Here is an 8,933-nt window from a genome sequence, read left to right as displayed (position 1 = left end):
AGTGACATTCTGGGGACAAATACAAAATTTTTAGTTTGTAAATTAAACAATTGAAAGGCATTTATAAAAAAAAAAAATCCACCCTGTGAACACGGACCTAGAATAATGGCATATTCTACATTCCTTAATTGACTTTTACCAGTCTGACAGCCCGTAATCTACTGTTTTATATCACTTCATGCTACTCATGACAAGGAGGATACTTAGCTGCCTTTAATGTCTTCTAATTAAATACTCAAAGCATTTTAAAATTTTTTCTTTTTCCAAATATAGATATATTTTAAAATAACAGACTTTTTCAGATGCATTTTTTTTCTATTGAACTGAAAAGCTTTCAGAAGCTGTCCCCACAGAACATAATGACTATTTAAGGAAACAAGCTATTTATGTGGAAATATTAAGAGGGGTGATTTTGATAACCCACACTCAAGGCCAAAATAAGGATCATTGGGACTTCTACTGAAGAAGTTAATGGAGGCCAGGCCATTGGCAAATGACCTTGAAATCCCTCGATGTAGCCTCAAATTGGCTTCTGCACAAGCTTATTATTAATGCAGACAGCTAGTTTATGCCATAAAAAGCACATGGTATCTCTCTCTCTGAAACCAGAGCTGTCATTCAGACACCCCTAGAAACAAACAAAAGCATCAGTGGGACAGTGTTTTATACTCTTGCTTTAATAAACATCACGAGCTTGGTAATTAGTATTTTAGGTTGTCTGTGACAACAAGAATATGTCTGCTTAATGAAAGCTTTGTGTATATAAATATATACCAAATAATTATCATATAATTACTATATGTTATTAAAACAGCATATACAGTCTCCTGACACAGATGATTCAGATTTTAAATTCTATTTTCCTCTAGGATTAGTAATGCCCTTGTGACACACATCAATTTTTTTTTTTTTTTTTTTTTTTTGCTTTTAGGTGACTCAACGTGATAAACCACTCTCTCTGATATTTTTGAAGATTGTTATACTTTAGAACTTACACATTGGCATCTATAAATACCCACGCTAGCCGGACAGAGATATATTTCTGCTCACCTTGCACACACAAAATCATTAGGGACTTGGCTGCATTGGGGTTACACTTGAGTGCTTTGCGCTGTTTAAAGCAGGCTCAGGAAATCAAGCCTATGAAGTTAAAAGTTTTGTGTTTTGTTCTGATGGGTTTGGGGTTTTTTTTATTTATTTTTTTATTTTTATTTTTTAGAAATCGCATGCTTTCAAAATGAAAAAGAAAAAGAGAGAAAAAAATATTCCTAATGGTAAAGCATTAGCATACTTTTTCATATGAATGAAATCTGTAATCAGTTAGATAAGAGCGATGTGCCTTTTTTTGGCATTTAATCAAACAATGAAATCATACACATATTTCCTGACACAAAAGACAAATGGTGCAATAATCTGAAGGAGTTTCTCTATCTCTTTGGAACTTTGCATACTTGACTTGTTTTCCATATTTTGTGACTTTAAATGGTGGGAAAATTATATTAAAATGCTTGTAGCAGTTCCTCTAAAGTAGCATCCTCTTTGTTTTATTGTATTTAATATAAAAGCAGCAATTATTTGATTTCAAAGTTATGAAAATATGTACCTTATGAGAAAACAAGCAATTTAAGCTTTAATTGGTGTCATTTTTCACAGAACTGGCAAGATTCTCGCATCCCTGGCACGTTGTTTTTCTATAAAACTGCAGAGCTGCCTTCAATGAATGTTTTACGAACGCAAAAGTTGTTATATGAAGGTATATGCGTAGAGGCCCGGAATATAAGATTTCTGGTGGGAGTTATTTACCAAAGATGTATTTCATTTGTTACTGTGCATACAACAACTCCTATTATTCTAAATGTTTCTCTCTTCTCAATAAGATTGCTCTTAGCTCCAGTCTCGGAAACATGAGGGCTGGCGTCGAACGTGGAATGAGAAGCAATGCCTCGATGAAGTAAAAACAGAACTTGAGGAAAAAAAAATTAAAAGGAAATCTCAATCCTAACCGAAAGGAAGTTTTGGGGTGTAACATACTGAAAGGCTGATTCTGGTTTTAATTAAAAGGTAGTATAGAATACACAACGGGCAGCTTGCCGTATAGATGTTTATAAACCACCCAACTTTTCGTTTTATAAAACATTAACTTATGAAGGATACCTTCATTCATTCTGCTTAGACTGTGTACCAAAAAGAGGCTTTCTTTGGAGCACAGGAGTCTCATGTGTTTGTTAGAATAAATTTATAATTCTAAGGAGTTTGATGGCTTCCATACCTGGGTGTGGGGTAGGGTCTGTTGTTATTTCTCATGAGGTTGTGCATAGCTCTTCTCAATGCTTCTTACTCATAGGGGAGTGTGAGAGTAGAAGGTCTGCATCCTAAGACACTTAGAGGTGATTTTTATGACCAGTCAGATTTAGTGGACTTTGTGCTGAAAGTTCTTATTGGGGATAAATGGGGCTTCTGATAGGTAATATATAATGATCATGTATGTGATATTTCGTTCTTGCCCCTTCTAAGGACAAGGTTTGTTAATATCAATGACTGAGAGACACTAAGTGTGGCCACAGCCTTGCAAGCTCACCTCCCAAGAGTCCCATAAAATGGAGATCATTTGTTCTCTTCTCCTTAGAGAGAAAAGGAGCATTTAAAAATGATCACTTACTATGGACACGCAAGCAATGTGTCTGTAGGATATAAAAATCCAAGTCTCAGTGATTCAAAGGCCACTTTCACCACACTACTCCACTAGGAAATTAAATAATAACAGTAGCCAGGAGTGTTTTTGAAAGTATGTTCATATTGGCTATCCAAATTAATATTAACAACTCCAACCCTGGAGTTGTGGCTGAACTGTGGATAGCCTTATCACTCGTTAGCACTATTAGTTTTACTCAGTTTCTCCCCAAAAGAAGCTCAGAAAGAAGCACATCTAAGCAATCTGCCCAGTGCTGTCATTTTCTATGAATGTCAATATTAAAGGTTTGTTTGTTTGTTTGTTTGTTTGTTTGTTTGTTTGTTAGTAGCCTAGTGGGAACAAAAGGATCTACAGGTATATGTGGACCACTCGCTAATTCACAGGCATGTTTAAAAAATAAAATTTAAAAGCCCTCTGCAAAACATGAGAAACATATGAGAGAGAAAGTTGTTTTTTTTTCCTGAGAATCCGTAAGTGTACTGTGATTTTTCAGAAATGTCTTTAGAGCCCAGATGTGTGGTAGGTTATTCCAGTTTGAGTTGTAACTCTCCTTTGTTTCGCTTTTTCTAACTTTTTAGAAATTATTTTTAACTGTGTGTCTGCGTGTGTGTGTGTGTGTGTGTGTGTGTGTGTGTGTGTGTGTGTGTGGTTTTTGAACATGAGGACAATGTCCACAGAGGTCAGAAAAGGACATCAGAACACCTATAATTGGAGAAACAGGTCATCGAAGACCTGCCCGTGCTAATACTAGGAATCAAACTCCGATGCTCTCTGAGAGCACTGTGTGCTGTGAATGACGGAGCCGTCTCTTCCGCCCTCTTTGTTTTCTTCTTGCACTTTTGTCCTTCCAGGGCAAGGTATCTGCCAGTGTCCTCTCTCTACCCAGCTACAAGAATACACTTCTCCTCATACTCAGGCCACAGAGCACACCTAGATAGTTTTCATCTATTAAGTGCAGATACTCAATACCTTAGATTTCTACAAGCCAAACAATTTCGTTGGCAACTAATAATTCTACTTTTTCCATGCAAATCAGTCACAGATGCCATTAAGAAAACTGGGTGTGACTGGTTTCAATACAGTTGTATTTAGTTACACTAGAACCTGTGTGTCAAACGATGGTGTGGTGAGAAGTCAGTCTGCGTTTAGATTAAACCCGCGATGATCCTACACATCTGATAAACGAAAGCCTGTGTCATGACATTCAATCTCCAATTTAGAAAGAGTTAGAAATGGCAGTAAAAGTCCTTCAGAGGCAGGAATTAGTAGACAACATCAAAATGACACGGGACCACATAATTAATATCAAACCAAAGTGCCTAGACTCAGAAAACATAAAAATATAGTATTTCATCCTTATCAACAGAAAGACTGCTGCGGCCTTTCAACTGATTCTGTAACACCTTATACTCCATCCTGTTTGATCTGTCTCTGGGTACCAGGGTGTACCAATTCCTGTACCTGGACCTCTCTATGCTCCCCAGTCGCACTCTAATTCATTAATTATTTAAACACAGTGGCTCCTGGGCTATCAAAACTACCACAGGGTGGCTCTGAACAAAATCCAGTGACTTTCTCACATAAATGGATTGCCCTGCGCTGGCAATTTTTATGTTGCGGTAAGAATTAAAGGTCACTTTTAGCTGGAGAGGAAGCATACCTTGCCCAACAAAGCTTCCCTTCAGGTAGAGCTTCTAATGCAAGGTGAGGCTGAGGGATGAAGGAACAAGGCAGTGAGAAAAGTGTCTCTTGCCCCTTAGCTTGCTTTTAAAGCTCAAACTTCAGAATAACAATTTATCTCTGGGCTCTGCCCAGCCACTGTAATAAACTAAGCAGTGAGATTTTTAACACCCTACACCACTTTCTCAATCAAATTTCTTCAAGTGGCTAATGCTGCCTGAGAAACACAGGATCATCATCCCTCCCACATCCACATGATGCATCAACTCCCACAGGGCAGACAAGTCCCGGGCCCTCCCCTGTCTCCAGAACAGACCACTACGACACCAGTTACACCACTCATCCTTCCAGGCAGTGTCACTCAAAACCAAGAGAACACAGAAGATTCACTTACTTTACATTTTAAGGAAAGAAGGTTTGGCTTATCTTGCTTTGTTTTGCTTTCGAGTTTTATGAACTTTATAAACCCGACTCTGTTCACAATCATTTTCTTTTCTTTCTGGCCCGAAACTTCTTAAGTCTGCATGAGAATGGTGAATGGCACTGAGGAAGAGGAGCACACAACAATACCATTGAACTTATATATGTTCACCTCACTGGGTCTGCCATTTCTGGCTACCTAGACTACCCGACAAGACTAGGGGGTATATCTATGTTTACAATAGTATGTTTACATGTCCTGGTATGCAGCAGGTAATCAAAATGAATTAAACAGACAAATGACAAACAAAAGTTCAAAAGCCAAATGGCAAATGATCATAGTTACTTGATTAGAACAGAAAATAATGAGACACCAACAAATAAGGCACTGCATGACACTATCTCATGTCAAGATCTTTTCGGTTCAAGCACTAGATGTTAACCTTGGCTCTAGATGTATTTTTGACCTTCTGCTCTGTCAGTCTCAGATCCAGCCTTTCTCACCAGAGTCTGCATCACCCCACTGGGTTACTTTCCCTTATCTCAGTTTTCAGATTTTACTTAAACTCCGCTGGAGCTAACAAGAACTACAACTTTATGCAATGTGACAGTCATAAGATGTTACTAATTGCCCTGTTATTTCCTTTGAGAAGTTAAAGACATCACAAAGTGTTACGGGATGAATCATTAGACGTCTAGTGATTGTGTTAGAAAAGCAGAATTAATAGAACACAAGTACAAGAAGGGGATTTGTTTGATTGGCCTACATGATAGGTGTTGGGTAGGTCAGCAGTAGTCATCTGTACTTAGAGGCAGAGAACATAGCAATTGACCAATGCAAGAAACTAGGTGTCTCAACAGTCCCTATTAAGGGACTAAAGTCATGGATATTGCCTGAGTGATCATGGGTGTTGAATCCACATTGAAAGGTTAAGGAAAGCATAGTCTGATATGATGACCAAACCCAGCGTCTGCGGCCTGCACACACTCACTCAGAAAGACAGAATTCAGGGTCGCACTCACTCTGCCTTCCTCTACCTTCCTTCCATTTAACTATCACCAGGCACCTACACAGAAGAGCTATCTACAACCATAAAGGGTTTTTCTCCTAAGGGCAGAGTTCCATGTATAAATCCTCTCGAGAAGTGCACACAAAAGAATGTTTTGCCATTCCTAAAATCTCTTAATCTAGTTAAATTGACAACAAATACCAGTCATTACACATGACATTCCCTATTCAGTTGTGAGTGGATATAAAATGTGATAAGAGATATTGGTTGGAGCTAAAAGAATTAAACAAATCTGGACATTTTTATCAAACCACAAGTTCAAACTAGACAACCCACATATATGATTTATTGGTTTCATATTTATGCAACAAAGTTCAGGTCCAAGCAAATATTACAAAACCCTATTGACTGCTATAAAAAAATTCTGTACAATACATTAAGGATTTCAAATGGAGGATAAGTTAATTTAGCTGGAATGTTGAGGCGGCATCATAAAAGAAGACTTAGTATATGAGTAGAAACTCATCAAGGACAAGAGTAGAGAAGACATATTCTAGCCAGATAATGCATCACAATTAGTAGTTCATGCTTTCCTAATTTGTCACTCTGGGAACCAGAAAAATGTCCAATTAAAGCCAGATATTGATTCACAAGTGTTGCTTCTTTATAAAAATAAAAAGATCATAGATAAATATGACTGACATGGCTACATGAAATCAGAGTGGAATATAGAATTCTTTGAGTCTTAATTCTATCCAGAAAGATGTGACAGTATAATCATCCTGTATTAATGCCCAAAGATTAATTCCTACCACAGGTTTGATATCTTTTCATCCATGTGTTCAGGGACTGAGGATCCTTAATCATGACTCTCTCCTATTTATACATACTATAGGAAGATATGCATAAATATAGACCTAAATGTATCTAGATATTGAATACAGGACCTCGAATGTAGGGCTTTTCATATGCCAAGCAAGTAAGTACTCTACTCCTGAGTCCTTCTTTGACTTGTTATTTTGAGATAGTCATTCACCAATGTCTTAAACTCAATGTAAGTAGACCTTAAATTTGTAATCTTACTGATCTAATCACTTAAGAAACTGTCCTGTGCCACCCTTCTGCTTCTCCACTATTCTTTTGTGTTGGCTTTTGTGTTGGCATCATGTTTTATTACATCTCAGAGAATTCCATACAATGTACTTACCCCCATTCTTCACCCTATCTCTTCCCACATCCACCTCCACCTCCTTAGTACCTTTTAACATTCCCCCCAAAAACAAAACAAAATAATAACAAAAAAACTAAATCCAATTTGGGCTGTCCATATACTCATGAGAGTGTGGCCATTCTCTGGATAGTGATCAATCTAACAGGGGCCACCTTATAGAAAGTCAACTCTCCTCCTAGAAGCTATCAAGTTTCAGTACCTTCTCAGCTAGTGGTAGTCTCCAGAGTCCAACTGCCTCTGTACAAGAATATTAACTGGCTTGATCTGGTACAGATCTTGTGCAGGTAACCACAGCTACTACTGTGAGTTCATAGGTGTAATAGTATATCATGTTGAGAAGACACTATTCCACTATGGTTCTCACCAATCTTTGGCTTTTACCATCTTCCTGGGTTTTCTTCCACAATGGTCACTAAGCCTTGGGAAGAGTAATGAGCCCTTTGTGTCTGAACGCTGTGGTGACACTTATTCTCTGTATATTGATCAACTGTGAGATTGTGCATCAACCACTGTCTTGCTACACAAAGCAACTTCTATGGAGAGAAATGAGAGAAGCATTAATTGTATATAAAGATATGGATTTGCAGGATTGATGCTATATCCACTTAGCAGAATAATAGTTGTAGGTTCAGCCCTAGAGACTGTAAGCTCAACAATGGGTTCTTGTTGAGATTTACAATTCCAGCCATTCCTTTCCCCCATAGAACAAGTCTTAGATGCCATCAGAATACAGTCGGTTGTTCCTCTAATACTAGTATCACTATTGCATCTATGGCATATGTTTGCATACCAGACATTATTGTAGGTCACAGAGTTCAAAGCTGGGTAAGATTGCTAATGATTATTTTCATTCACAGACTCTGTAGCACTGCCCAGTACTATAAATGCTTGCCAACAAGGAGGAAACTTCCTAATAACTCCATTGATTTCTCCACATCCTGTGGCAAAAGTATGGAGAATCTTCAACAATGGAGTCTTACCATCAAGTTTTAGTAGATAACCAAATTCAATGGCAACAGGCTGTATGGGCTCCTTAGGGCACAACTGAACAAAACCTTAAGGGAAGACATCCTATTCTTTGCACTGGGCTTTATATTTGACAACTTGTGGTTTTTGGCAAGAGCAATATCTTCTGTGTAGGATAACTCCAATTCTCTCTCTCTCTCTCTCTCTCTCTCTCTCTCTCTCTCTCTCTCTCTCTCTCTGTGTGTGTGTGTGTGTGTGTTTGTGTGTGTGTGTGTGTGTGCGCGCGCACTCGAGCACTCACATGCACACACTTATGTGGTCATAATTGTCCCAGGCATGTGTGCAGCAGTCATAGAAAAATTATTGGGAGTCATTTCTCTCGCAATTTTAGAATCACCATGGACGGAATCAAAGCATCAGGGCTATGTGCAAGCACCTCTGATGGTGAAGCCATGTTATTAGTCTCCTGCTTTGTCCTTGATCCTTACTGAACTAGTCTCGAGTATCATTTGTGGGTACACACAGGGAGTTTTTCTTTGTGGTAATGATATTTCAACAAATACAAAATCTGCCATGAAGGTCAGGCTTCTCAAACATACTCTAAAAATGATCTGAGCTGAAGAACAGTATACTTCCTTTCAGAGAGACCATCTGGAGTCCCAACTTACTCAGGTAAGAATAATCTGTATCCCGCTCTGAAAAGGAATATTTATTTCCTAATAAGTACTTCCCGTCCAACTCATGCTCCCATTAAACAGTAAAGAAGCTGTCACTACATTTCTGTAAATACTGTTTAAAATCCTTCCTGGATAAAACATTTCAGTTCATAAGCATATGCTGCCATCATATTATATGCTGTCTTAAAATTATGTGTTCTACCTAAAGACAAGGGAATGTTCCCATAAACAACACACACACACACACACACACACAC

Source organism: Rattus norvegicus, chromosome 3 (assembly GCF_036323735.1).
Source record: "Rattus norvegicus strain BN/NHsdMcwi chromosome 3, GRCr8, whole genome shotgun sequence".
In the NCBI taxonomy this organism is placed as follows: domain Eukaryota; kingdom Metazoa; phylum Chordata; class Mammalia; order Rodentia; family Muridae; genus Rattus; species Rattus norvegicus.
This window is presented reverse-complemented; position numbering follows the sequence as displayed.